We start from the raw sequence: 13,805 nt of genomic DNA, 5'->3' as shown, positions 1-13,805 counted from the left end.
TTGTTAATGTAAAACATGTCCTAAAGAGCTATTTTACATTGCAGGTTTTTATTTCTATCTGTGGGCACCAGGAATTTTTACAAAAACATCAAGAATAAATGAAAATACTATTTTCTTGAGAAGAAATAAAAAGGATAAAGAAGCCTTTCAGGGTTCCTAAGATTTAAAGATATCAAGACTAAAAAATATATTTCCCATAAAATTAAAGAAAGTAGGATAGTAACATTTGCTTCATATTACAAAATGCTACAAGTGGAGGGAAATGAGGTTTAAGGAGCAAAGTAATATATCACAAATAAATCCTTTCCCATACTTACTATTTAGTCATAGATAAAACTGTTTTCTAACCTCCTCTAAATATCAAGAATAGAAAGCCATATTATTGAAATTTTGTGATATTTTGCAGTACAAAAAACATAACTTTCTCATAATTTACAAAAAGTATTTAATTATACATGACAATAGTAAAATATTGGTTACATAGGACCCATTTACCAAGATAGTCTCACAGTAAATCAAATAGATTTTACATAACTATGGTAAGTATCTACATGTAGAAGTAAAAGATATATTATTCTTCATATATCGTTTTTCCAAATGGTGAGCTATGATCAGAAAAAAAATAAGAAACTCCTTCTTTTTCTATAGTCTGAAAAGTTGGGAAGAAATGCCCAAATAATCCTAAATATGGTGGTCAAATATTCATGTTTTCCTAATATGTGCAAAGGCCAATGTTTTTCGTAGATGCTAATTGTATTTAAATTAAAAACTAAACAAGCATTACAGGGAGCCAAAAAGCAGGAGGTAAACTACCAGATAATAAGATTTATGTTTATTGAAAGAGGACAAGAACCATTTAGTTTCAAAGCATAAATTATATTTTCAAGAGATTAGATCCACCTGTAGTCAAAAAGTACCTCAGAAAGGCAAAGAAATCATATGAAGCTCAGACAACAATTCACCAAATTCAAGAATTAACAGTGTTAAGCATCAGCTACTCAAAACCATTAATACATTAAAGAGATACAAGAGAATAGCTGATCCACTCAGGCTGAGCTCCCTGAAAAGTACAGGTAGGTCTTGGAAGGCTGACTGCACATACCAAAGTTTGCAAACCATCTATCAAAAATGATCTCATTTGACTTCTACTAGAATCATCACAGAAGGATAAGGTAGAATTTTAAAGTCAATTACAGTTTAAGATGAATATGTGTCATCAACCAAAAAAGCTGCTGCAAAGTCCTATTCAAATCTCTCTTCCAGCTGTATGCCTACTTTGAAGCTTTTCATTATCATACATTATTACTGTTTCCTCTACTGCAGAGCACCTACGTAACAGAATCTGAAACTCAGTGCAAAGAAGGCGGGGAATAAAAACTGAGAGAACTTTTCAGCACTACAAAATACTTAATTCCTTGTTCTTCGAAATTTCATAAAGATATTACCTTCTGAGATCAAGCATTAGAAGCAGGCTAAAAATCATGATCGGGGTAAGAGGTCTTTCTGTTTGGGGGTGAAGGTGGGTGAGGTAGTTGGGAGAAGACTGTAAGAGCCAATGATAGAAAAATCTACTGTGAAAACACAAAAAACCTGAGAATTTTTACATTGGCATTCTCCTAGCCTTGCTCCCCACAGGTGCTTCTCCCCAACTCTCTTGATAAAATGCAAATTGTGCAATGGCTGCTAATCTACAAGATCAATTCACTGACAGTCATCATTGACCAACTATTCCCCTAACTAATTGAACTATGCCTGACCCCCTCCTGCTAAATCCCTATAAAAAAATTCTACCATCCTTCCCCAAGTTACAACTCTCTTCCAGAGCCTTTTCATGCCCAGCATTAGTCTTATGTTGATAGTGGCCTGGTTAATTTTCTTTCAAACTGTGAAAAGTTCCAGGAGGTCAACCCAGCAGGAATTTGCTTCATTTTTATTTTCTTGCTGGGCTCCAAGGTAACAGTGGGCCCTATGTCTGTGTCCACATAGACTCACTAGGGAAATAGGCAATAGAAAAGTAAAGTTTCCACCGGTCATTTAAGAAAATAATAAAGACAAACATTTATTAAAGGCCTATTTCAACTACTATGGAATTTTATATAATTTATTCTATTTAATCTTCAATACAACCCTTGGGATAAATAATCTTATGCTCATTTATAGGTAAGATATCAGAAACTTAGATGGTAAATTTTATAAGTATTTTATCACACACAAACAAAAGTATGACTGCAATCATTACCAAAAACTAGGAATTCCCCAAATGTGCATAAGCTGGTAGGCAGATAAGCTAACTGTAGTATATCCACACAGTAGAACACCACTCAGAAATTAAAAACAAACAAACAACAAAAAAAATCCTACCACTATAAACAACATGTATGAATCCAAATGAATTATGCTAAGTGAAGGAGCCAGATTTTAAAAGGTACATGATACTTCTGCTCAATATGGAGCTATCGGTAAACACAGCTCCTCTCTTCGCACACAAAATCAAAATTACAACTAAAATATAGAAAAACCATCATGCAGAACTATCAGAAATCAAGGTGAATGAATAGAAGTCTGACAACTACAGAATTAAAAGAACCACATCAATCCAGACTGGTAGGAGAGGCAGAGATGCAGAATGGGCTGGTCCTACATCCACATGTGGTGGATAAAAATTCGGGAGATATATCTTGAGAGCAAGAAGTCCCAGCCTCACAGCAGACTCCCAGCCCAGGATTCCAGTGCCAGGAAGATAAGTCCCCATAACTTCTAGCTGCAAAAACCAGCAGGGTTGAGTTGATGGAAGAAACTTCTGGAGTCCCAAGCAGTTCCCCTTACAGAACCCACACACGGATTACTCTGACTCACTGCTCAGAGCTCCACCACCAGGGTAGTAGCTTAAAAAGCACAAATGGCATACACAGGGGAACTGAAATGTCTGGTACCAAAGAGAGAGCTGAGGGACAGTTTTCTCTAAGGCAGAAAGGGAGCAGAGGCCAATGTCCCTTTTCTGAACTCTCCCCCCACAGAGCCACAGAGTCAGCAAGCGGGGCCCACCCAAGATATGAACGGCTGGTCTTGGCTCATGCTTCACAACTTCCTAAATCCCGCCAAACAAGCAACAGCCTGCCTCAGTGAACCCCAGGCCCAGCACTAGCAGCAGCCAGCCTATATTCACAGCTTGGCTTCACCTTGGAATCTCCAAGCCCAGCACAAGTAGCAGCCATCTCATGTTGCTTTATACCTCAGGCAGGGTGTCCACGGGCAAAACACAGTAGGAACTGACCTTGGCCTGCACCACCCAGAAAACCCCAGGGGCAGTGCACCCAGTGGACAGCTACAGAACACATGCCCCTGCACAGCTGATCCTCCATGGAGGGCAGAGGTTGGTGGTCAGTGGTCACAGCCAATCCTTGCAGCTGACTGGCCTGAATAAAACCTTCCCATTGATCCGCCAATAACAACCAAGATTCAACTGCAAGAGAATAGTGTACTCAGCCCACAAAAAGGGCACACCTCAAGCACCCAGCCTGGGTAATACAGGAGTCTGTGCCACTGGACCCTACAGGACACCTACTACATTAGGCCACACTACCAAGACATGAAGTCAAAGCAGCTCTACCTAATACATAGAAATCAACACAGGGAGGCTGTCAAAATGAGGAGACAAAGAAACATGCCCCTAATGAAAGAACAGATCAAAACTCCAGAGAAAGAATTAAACAAAATGGAGATAAACAATCTATCATATGCAGAGTTCAAAACACTGGTTATAAGGATGCTCAAAGAAATTAATGAGGACCTCAACAGCATAAAAAAGATCCAGTCAGAAACAAAGGATACGCTAATTGAAATAAAGAACAATTTATAGGAAAACAACTGTAAAGTTGTTGAAGCCAAGAATCAAATCAATGATATGCCATTAAGGAAAAAAAAAAAAAATCAAAAGAACAAGAAGCAAAAAGAATCCAAAAAATGAGGACAGTATAAGCAGCCTCTGGGACAACTTCAAGAGGTCCAACATCCGCATGATAGAGGTACCAGAAGAAGAAGAAAATGAGCAAGAAATTGGAAATCTATCTGAAAAAAATAATAAAAGAAACTTCCATAATTTGGTGAAGGAAATAGACATACAAGTCCAGGGAGCACAGAGAGTCCCAAACAAGTTGGACCCAAAGAGGCCCACTCCAAGACACATCATAAATAAAATGCCAAAGGTTATGATAAAGAGAGAATCTTAAAAGCAGCAAGACAGAAGAAGTTAGTTACCTACAGGGGAGTTCCCATAAGACTATCAGCTGATTTCTCAAAAGAAACTTTGCAAGCAAGAAGTATTCAAAGTAATGAAAAGCAAGAGCCTACAACCAAGATTACTCTACCCAGCAAAGCTATCATTTAGAATGGAAGGGCAGATAAAGTGCTTCCCAGACAAGGTGAAGCTAAAGGAGTTCATCATCACCAAGCCATTATTATGGAAATGTTAAAGGGACTTATTGAAGAAAAAGAAGATCAAAACCATAAACATTACAATGACAACAAAATCACAACCATCAACAACTGAATCTAAAAAGTAAAAATAAAAACAAACTAAGCAAACAATCAGAACAGGAATGGAATCCTAGGTATCAGGATCATTTGGAGGGTTATCAGCTGGGAGGGTAAGGGGGAGGAAGGGGGAAATGGTGCAGGAATAGAGAAGTATAATAGGTAGGAACAAAACAGACGGGGGTGTTAAGAATAGTATAGTAAAGGATGAAGCCAAAGAACTTACATGTATGACCCACAGACAGAACTAAGCAAGGAGGGATTGCTGGAGGGAAGGGAGGTACCAGGCGGAGGAGGGCAAAGGGAAAAAAAAATGGGACAACTGTAACAGCATAATCAATAAAATATACTTTAAATAAATAGATAAATAAAATGCTGAAGGTTAAAGAGAAAGAAAGAATCTTAAAAGTAGCAAGAGAAAAGAAGTTACGGTACCTACAGGAGAGTTCCCATAAGACTGTCAGCTGATTTCTCAAAAGAAACTGCACACTAGAAGAGACTGGCAAAAAATATTCAAAGTCATGAAAAGTAGGCACCTACAACCAAGAAGGATCTACCCAGCAAAGATATCATTTAGAACCAAAGGGCAGATAAAGAGCTTCCAGAGAAGAAAAAAACTAAAGGAGTTCATCATCACCAAACCATTATTATATGAAAGGTTAAAAGAACTTATTTTAAAAAAAGATGATCAAAACAATGAACAACAGATTGGCAATAAATACATATCTATCAACAACTGAATCTAAAAAACAACCTAAGCAAACAAGAACAGAGACAGAATCATGGTTTTGATAGTTGCCAGAAGGGAGAGGGGTGTAGGAGAATGGGTGAATTGGTGAGAGTGTTAAGAAGTACAATTAGGTAGTTACAGAATAGCCATGGGGATGTAAAGCGCAGTATAGGAATGGAGTAGCCAAGGAACTTATTATACACATGACCCATGGATAGGAACAATGGTGAGGGAGATTGCCTGAGAGTAGGGGGTGCTGGATGGAGGGGGGTAAAGGGGGAAAATTGGGACAACTGTAATAGCATAATCAATAAAATACTTTTTAAAAAAAGTTACATGCTAAATGATTCCATTTAAATGACATATTGGAAATGGTAAACTAAAAAGACAAAAAAAAAAAAAAATCAATGGTTGCTCAGGATTGACACAGACATGAGTGAATTTTGAAGCTTTTAGTGATAAATATACATTTGTCAAAATTCACACTGAATCCTAAATACAAATAAATAAAAAGCTTAATGAAATCTGGACAAAAATGAAACCTTTAAAATTCAGCTACTGTCAAAAATATTAAGATGAATTATTTTCAGCACCAAATATGCCATACAACAATGCAAGAAATACAATGTATATTCAGCCACAACTTGGTTTGTTTGTTTTGCTTTTTTTAATCCTCACCCGAGGACATTTTTTCATTGCTTTTAGAGAGAGAAAGACATGGGGAAAGAGAGGAAGGGAGAGAAACACCAATGTGAGAGAGAAGCATCAATTGGTTGTCTCTTGCATATGCCTGGACACATACTGTTCACACCTGGACCGGAAATGGAACCTGCAACCTAGGTATGTGCCCTGATTGGGAATCAAACCCACAACCTTTCAGTTATTGGACAAAGCTCCAACCAACTGAGCCACACCTACCACAGCCAGCCACAACTTGTTTTATCCAGCCCCTGACTTTAAAGTATAAAACTATTACATAGGAAATACATTTTTCTTTTTTTATTTCTTTTTTTGGGGGGGGGCGGGTTGGAATCCACATTGTCCTATTTATTATTCAAGGGACTTTGAACATGTCAGTCTCTTGAGGACCATTTCCATTATATGTACCTTACTTGATATAGATATTCTTTTTTTTTTTTTCTTTTATGATAAAACTTTTAGGAAATACATTTTTCATTTTATGCATTTCATATTATACATAGTAAATAATCTGAAAATATTTGTTAACTAATACACAATTCAGTAGGGTTTATATTGGTCTTTCTACTTCAATGATACATACCTATATAACTTCAAACACAAAATCATTCATTTATCACCCTGATCAGCGTGACTAAGTAGGTTTAGTGTCATCCCACAAAGCAAAGAGGTCGCCAGTCTGATCATGGTCAGGGCACATCCTGGGTTGCTGGTTCGACCCCCAGATGGGGCACATACAAGAGGAAACTGATTAATGTTTCTCTCCCTCTCTTTATCCCTCCCTTTCCCCCTCTCTAAAGATAAAATCTTTTTAAAAATATTCATTTCTCAAAATATTAATATATAATTGGAACAGGTAAGTGCTATGCACAAAATGTACTAACCTTAATTTGTTCAGTTAATCAGTAGGGGCAATAGAGCACTTAATCGTGAATGAAAACACCATCATTGTCATGGGTGCCCTCTTAGCAAAAGCAGCAACCTAGAATAAAAGAAAAATATATGAAATTCAGCTCTACTCATATTTCAGTTATTCTTACTATAGTTTTTTTATCCTTTTTTTCTTTCATTATGTAGCCAGTTGTGATATGTAAAATGTCCACATATTCACTTATTCTGCAAGCAGTGCTTTTCAAATCCCAGTAAGGAATGTGTTGTCATTTTGCAAATTATACTCAAATGCAGTAACATTCAGTGTTTTAATCTGTTTCATAGTTCATCTTAAAATAAGTCAACACCTATAACATTTCCTTTGTGAGCATGAAATTCTTTAATTTTGTCTACTTTTTAAGACAGGGCAATTGACTTCCGGTCAAGTTGGTGGCGCAGGCAGACATGGCTCACCTCTTCACACAATGACATCAAAATTACAACTGAAATATAGGACAACCATCACTCAGAACCATCAGAAATCAAGTTGAATGGAAGTCTGATAACTATGGAATTAAAGAAACCACATCCATCAAGACTGGTAGGAGGCTTCCAGACACAGAACTGGCTGGTGGTCTCTCACCCACAAATGGCGGATAAAAATTCGGGAGAGATATCCTCAAAGCAAGGAGTCCCAGCCCTACACCAGGCCACCCAGCCCAGGGTCCAGTGCCAGGAAGATAAGTCCCCACAACTTCTGGCTGCAAAAACCAGCAGGGATTGAGTCATTGGAAGAAATTTCTGAGTCCCCAAGCAGTTCCTCTTAAAGAACCCACACACAGACTCACCTACTCGCACTCACACCCTCTGAGCTCCAGCACCAGGGTAGCAGCTTGAAAGGCACCAGTAGTATACATGGAGAAACTAAAGTGTCTGGTACCAAGGTGAGCAAAGGCCATTGTCCCTTTTCTAAACCTCCCCCTTACCCCAAGAGCCAGCAAGTTGTTGCCATATCTGAGACTCCATCAGTCCAGCTAACATTGTTTGATCCGTCTCAGAGATCACCAAAGACTCCGCCCCAGCCAACCTACGGCCCACCCAAGCTGCTTTTCAATATGAATGGCTCGTCTTGGCTCATGCTTCCTTCACAACTTCCTAAATCCTATCAAACAAGCAACAGCTGGCCTCAGTAAGCCCCAGGCCTGACACTAGCATAATCAATAAAATATAATTTTTAAAAAATATATAGGGCAATCTCTTTTTACATTAGTGCTTAAAATCTTCTATATCCCCACACTCCAATTAGCTGCAACCTACTTTCTGACTACCTTCTACATAAACTTCCACTCAAGGAAATTTAATTTGCTTGCTTTCCACAGAACAACTTTGGTATTCTCAGCTGTCACCCTACAACACACCATTGCTTCTTTTTTGAACAGGGACTTCTTCTCCTTTATCCTCTTTGTCAATCAATATACATCAGTCAACTTTCTCAAAATCCAGCCCTATTCCTCCTGAGAGCTGATATAATCATTCTGCACTCCATTAATCCTTGCTAGAATATTTTGCTACCTATGTAAGTGCTATCTCATTTCATCTTCTGATTGGAGACCCTATCTCCTACTTTTCCTGCTGCCTCTCCATCATCTAGGACCATGTTTGACACACAGAAGTATTCATTATGATTGACTGACAAGTGAAATGGTCTTAACTTCCTAACTCTACATTCTACAAAGCTGGCTAGACATTTTAAGTAAATAATACCCAACAACAAATGTTCTCTAGGCATCTCATATTTACTATGGTCTAGCTAAATATTATTAAAGTGAGGCATTTGTAATGAAGACAAACTTCTCACACAGTTTTCAGTGTTGAAGGCCAGGAGCATTATTCTTTTGGTTTAATAGTGCTTAACTTATTAAGCTAAAACTGGACTATACACTTATTATACTAGTTAATCTTTATATCATCAAGTTCATAAAAAACAAGTATCAAATTCATTTACATTCTAAGATTTCTACTTCACTTTTATTTAAATAACTTTGTAGCTCAGTATTGGCCATTGATAAACTACATTTGAATCTCAGAAGTATATATGCATTTCAGAAGTTTACTATTTCATAACAGGAAATAAAAATTTATAGCAAATAACCCCATAAAGTAAGACTTCCTGCCAAAGCAAACACTGCTATATAAAATAACTTGAAAAATAAATAGTGCAGTAATTTATTCATTGTTTTTACTTCCAACTTGAGCTTTCATTAATATATGACTTAATAAATGCTTTTATGGGTATTATATAAATGGGAAAAATTTAAATAAACCATCTTTAATTAACACAGTCAAAGAGATACCACACCTATTTATTATTAGCCTTTTAAAACATAATTCTACACTGTAACACAGTAAAATGATGACTTTTATGAATGTCAAGTTGCTAAAGAGCTAACTGCAAGGAATTAAGGATCTAATGATATGCTACTGCATCTTTAATGTATACCAAATGCCTTGACTAAGCACTATACATGGGCTACTGTTAAATCATTTAAAATCTCATAACTACCCTGTAATTATCATCTCCATTTTACAGCTGAAGTAACAAATTCAGTTAACAAATGGTGGGGTTAGAATTTGAACTCAGTTCTGACTCCAAAACCATAGTTTTTTCCACTCTACCAAGTGACAATCTAGATTAAAAGTTGCTATTCAATCATTTTTTAATAAAACATCAGTAATATTATCATTCAGCCTCAGTTACACAAAAATATAAATTATCCGTAGTACATAGTTTAACATGAAACTCAAGATATATAACCCTTGATGGTTACAAGCTAGTAAATACTTGTCATGTGACAAGGAATGAAGACCACATATATAAAAATGAGCAGGCCACCGTGAATGAAGAGGCGATTCCAAAACCTATTCAGGATTCAGAATGCACTTTCCTTTTATATAAAAATGATGATAAAAATGGTAATTCTATTCCCAGGCCAGCCCACACTTAAATAGCAATCCATCGACTATATCTAGCTCCATTTATAAATATTGGGAAATGTGTGTGTGTGTGTGTGTGTGTGTGTCCATGGAGGAGAGTGGTATTAATATTCTAAGTTCCAAATTTTGAACTCAGGAATTCATCTGCCTCCCAGTTTGTCAGTGAGAGCACAGGTGTCCCTGACATCCATGGCAGCATGGCAGCCTTGCAGAAAGGGAGGTATTCAGCAGCAGAATCTAGGATCAATGATAAGATTAACTAATAGTATCTGCTGGAAAAGTTGATCACATAAGAGAAAGCATTCCTCTACAAGGAATCACTCACTTTCTGGACAATTTCTAAATTTCTACTCTATAGAGCACTTAAAGACTAAACTATTTTACAAGTTAATTTGGTGTACTGTAGAAAACACATCTTATATTCCTTTTTGTCTATTTCTACTTAAGCATAAAAACTATCAATTTGGCAACATTAAGATTCAAATTATTAGCACATGCAACAACATATTATCTCTACACTCATTTGTGAGAGAAAATCCATGATTATTAAATTGATTGATGTTAAAAATTATTTCACTTACACCTCGTAACAGGCCTCTGAGCTTGCTGTTAACCCATTTTACATATAGAAAAATAGAAGTTTAGTAAAGTAATTTCTTTTCAAGGCCACACAACTAATCAATGGTAGAATAAGTTCTGCTATCAAAGACCATGATCTTATTCACTTTATTACATTTACTGAGCACCTAGCAGCCAGGCACTGTGGGGGGAAAAAAGAGGTACAAAATCATAGACCCTAACCTAAAGATATTCACATCCTAATATCCATTCAACAAATACTTCTTGAGTCCCTATTATGTTCCAGATACCGTTTTAAGCTGAATCAAAGATGTTTGTACTGATGGCTCTTAGTTGAGGTTTTCCTTTAAAAATATTAACTCTACTATATAATAATCTCCATTGCCAGGGATTTTTGGACAAATGGCTGATTCCACAGAATCATCAGAAAATTACAAAGTAAGCCTGGAACAACTTTATCATATCAGCAGCAAGAAAGCTATCAAATACTACTAGGGTTGTGTAAAAGGATTCAGAAACCTTTTAAAGTTGCTCCCACTGGTCAGATAGGACAATTTGAACTTCATTAACCACATTGATTGTAATGAGTTAAAATCTAAATATGTTTAAATTTATGAGTGCAAAATAAAAACACCTTCATATTGTTGGTAAATAAATTTACTATCTTGAAAACTGGTAAATAAAGAAATAAGCATTTATTTTGTCTTTCCTTATAAATTGTACTATTAGATAACAACATAGGAGATAAGGAGAATATTCTCTGGAAGTATGTTAAGTCATAGTAAAAGAGAAATTATTAAGAATATCACCACTTTGCAACCCCCAATGAATTATTGGATCTAGGCATTAAATATCAATGGCTCATAACATCACACACACAAGACTCAGGCAGATATCAAGTGCCTCCTGATAAACACACCAACTACATACAGTCTTGCCAAAGAAATCACACCTGATGCTGATCAAGCCTCTGGTCCTCAGGAAAACCTGCAGGACATATAGAGAACAGACTGGCAGACTGAATTATAGCATTAGTATGCAATCAGCAGAATCCAAAGTGTGGGAAACTCTACAACTCAAAAAGTCCAGAGTTCAAATGCTGAGCTACTATAAGGAAAAGAAATGAGAAGGGGGACATAAAGATTATAAGGCTCAAAATACATTTCAAATTCAAAACGAAAATAGATAAGATTAAATTACAATGTCCAGAGATACATATTTGGGGGATGAAATTACGGATTACTCTAAACTTAAAATAATGGTTAGCAGTTGGGAGGGAGGTAGTTATGACTGGGATAGAGTACATGGAGAGCAGCTGGGGTGGCTGGCAAAGTTCTACTTCTTGACCTGGATGGTAATTATAGCTGTGTTCATTTTATAATACATTAAATTTTTGTGTGTGATTTTTCTGAATCTGTGCTTTATTTTGCAGTAAAATGTTTTTTTAAAAAAGAATTCTGAGTCCAACAAACAAATAGTTGAAATTCTAGCTCTATCACATTCTTGTTGTGTGATCCTAGGCAAGACGTTTAATATCTCTATGCTTCAATTTCCTTATGTGTAAATTAGGGAAAATAATACTTAACCATAATTATGAGCAAAGTATAGTTAAAATGTTTAGCAAAGTGCCCACTGGACAATATTATTTCAATAAATAACAGTTATTATCTATTCAAAAATGTGCAGTTGTATAGGGTGACCACCCAAAATCTTTGTACAGAATGATTATAGTACTAATTCTTTTAATAGTAAAGATTTTCTCCATTATCAGTCACTCTGCATGTAAATCCTTGAAAGTTAAAAAAATCTAATAGAGAAATCATAAAGTACTTACATAAGATTATTTAGGCTGAAGTTAGACCAAATGCCTTGAAAAGCAGAAATGTGTATGTCTTTGGTTTTACTTTTGAAATTAACATACAGTAAAACTGACTTTTGAGAAGAGGGGAGTGGGAATATATAGGTTTATGAATTTCAACACATGTATAAATTTGTGTAACCACCATACTCAGGATACAGAACAGTTCCATGGCACCACAAAACTCCCTCATGCTATCTCTAGCTCACCCTCCTCCCACCCACAATCCTTGAACCAGCAATTAAACCCATGACCATAGGTTTATATTTTTGAGAATGTCATATAAATGGAATCATGAGACTGATTTCTTTCACTAAGCATGTTTCCAAGATTCATTCAAGTTGTTGCATATACCAACAGTTGGTTCTTTTTACTACTGAGTAGTATTCCATTATATAGTGTATCCATTCATACAGTGTATCTATTCATACGTTGACATTAAGGTCTCTTCTGGTTTTTGACAATTATAAATAGAGCTGCTATAAATATTCATGTACTAGTTTTTGAAGTAATATAGTTCCATTTCTCTTGGGCAAATTACTATGGGTAGGATTTCTGGGTTTTATGCTAAATATGTTTAACTTTATAAGACACTGCCAAACTGTTATCCAAACTAGCTGTACAATTTTGCATTCCCATCAGCAATGTGTTAAGAGTTTCAGCTGCTCCACATTCTTGCCAGCATGATATTGTCAAAGTTTTTTTGATTGATTGTTTTTGTTTTGCTATTCTAATAGGTATATAGTGGTACCTCTTTGTGGTTTTAATTGGCATTTCCCTACCTGCTAATGATGCTGATGTACTCTGTTTTTTGTTGTTGTTGTTGTTATTGTTTTTTACTAGTACACTTAATTCAACTCGTTCAAGAACTATGTTTAATATTTTAGCACTCAGCCTGTTAATGGAATAAGATTTATAAACTAAACTAAGCTCGATGCCTTTTCAGAATCATTTACAACACTGAAAATTTCAAATTGGCTTCACAAGCAATAACAGAAAGTATATGGAAACATTTTCATTGCATTGGGTATAAAATGTATTCAAATAAATTCAACTTGTATTAAATTGAGTTTTTGTAGCTTTTTAATAAAAATTGAGAAAATTAATAGCTTCTTTTTCAAATTGCTTCTACTCATCTTTCCAGAAGCTCCTTCCACAAAACAACCTAAGTGTAATGTTATCACTCAACATTTACTGAGTGCTTATTTTCTGCTATGCAATATATTAGATCTTAACTGTACAAAATTACTAAGTCAAATGGCCTGTCCTCAAAGAGTTTATATTAGTCATAATTTTTAAAAAGTACTTTCTTGTGTTTTAAATAACGCTTCTCTTTTAGAACAGTTTTAAAGAAAAATTCATAGGATAGCAGAGTTCCAATATACCATCCTCCCATCAGTTTTCTCTACTATTAACACCTTACATTAAAATGGTATATTTATTAAAGTTAATAAATCAATACTAACATATTATTATTAACTAAAGCCCATAGTTTATTCAGATTTCGTTTTTACCTAATATCCTATTTCTGATCTAGGATCC

The 13,805-nt window shown here is 35.8% G+C and overlaps 1 protein-coding gene across 4 annotated transcripts in view; it reads right to left on the bottom strand.

Moving 5' to 3' along the window:
• The window catches only part of FUT8 (fucosyltransferase 8), a 293,901-nt gene that overhangs the window by 176,155 nt on the left and 103,941 nt on the right, over nt 1-13,805 (bottom strand). For 3 of the 4 annotated variants that reach the window (XM_090271000.1, XM_090271001.1, XM_090270999.1), the window contains one exon: nt 6,847-6,944. The exons of the other annotated variant lie outside the window; for it this stretch is intronic. The gene's annotated coding sequence lies outside the window, so the exon portion shown is untranslated. The remainder of the gene's footprint in view (nt 1-6,846; nt 6,945-13,805) is intronic. 4 annotated transcript variants of the gene reach the window in all.

This window comes from Furipterus horrens, unplaced genomic scaffold (assembly GCF_987537825.1).
Source record: "Furipterus horrens unplaced genomic scaffold, mFurHor1.1.pri manual_scaffold_3, whole genome shotgun sequence".
NCBI classification, from domain to species: domain Eukaryota; kingdom Metazoa; phylum Chordata; class Mammalia; order Chiroptera; family Furipteridae; genus Furipterus; species Furipterus horrens.
The sequence above is the reverse complement of the archived record's forward strand: the minus strand, read 5'-3'. Positions and strand labels throughout refer to the sequence as shown.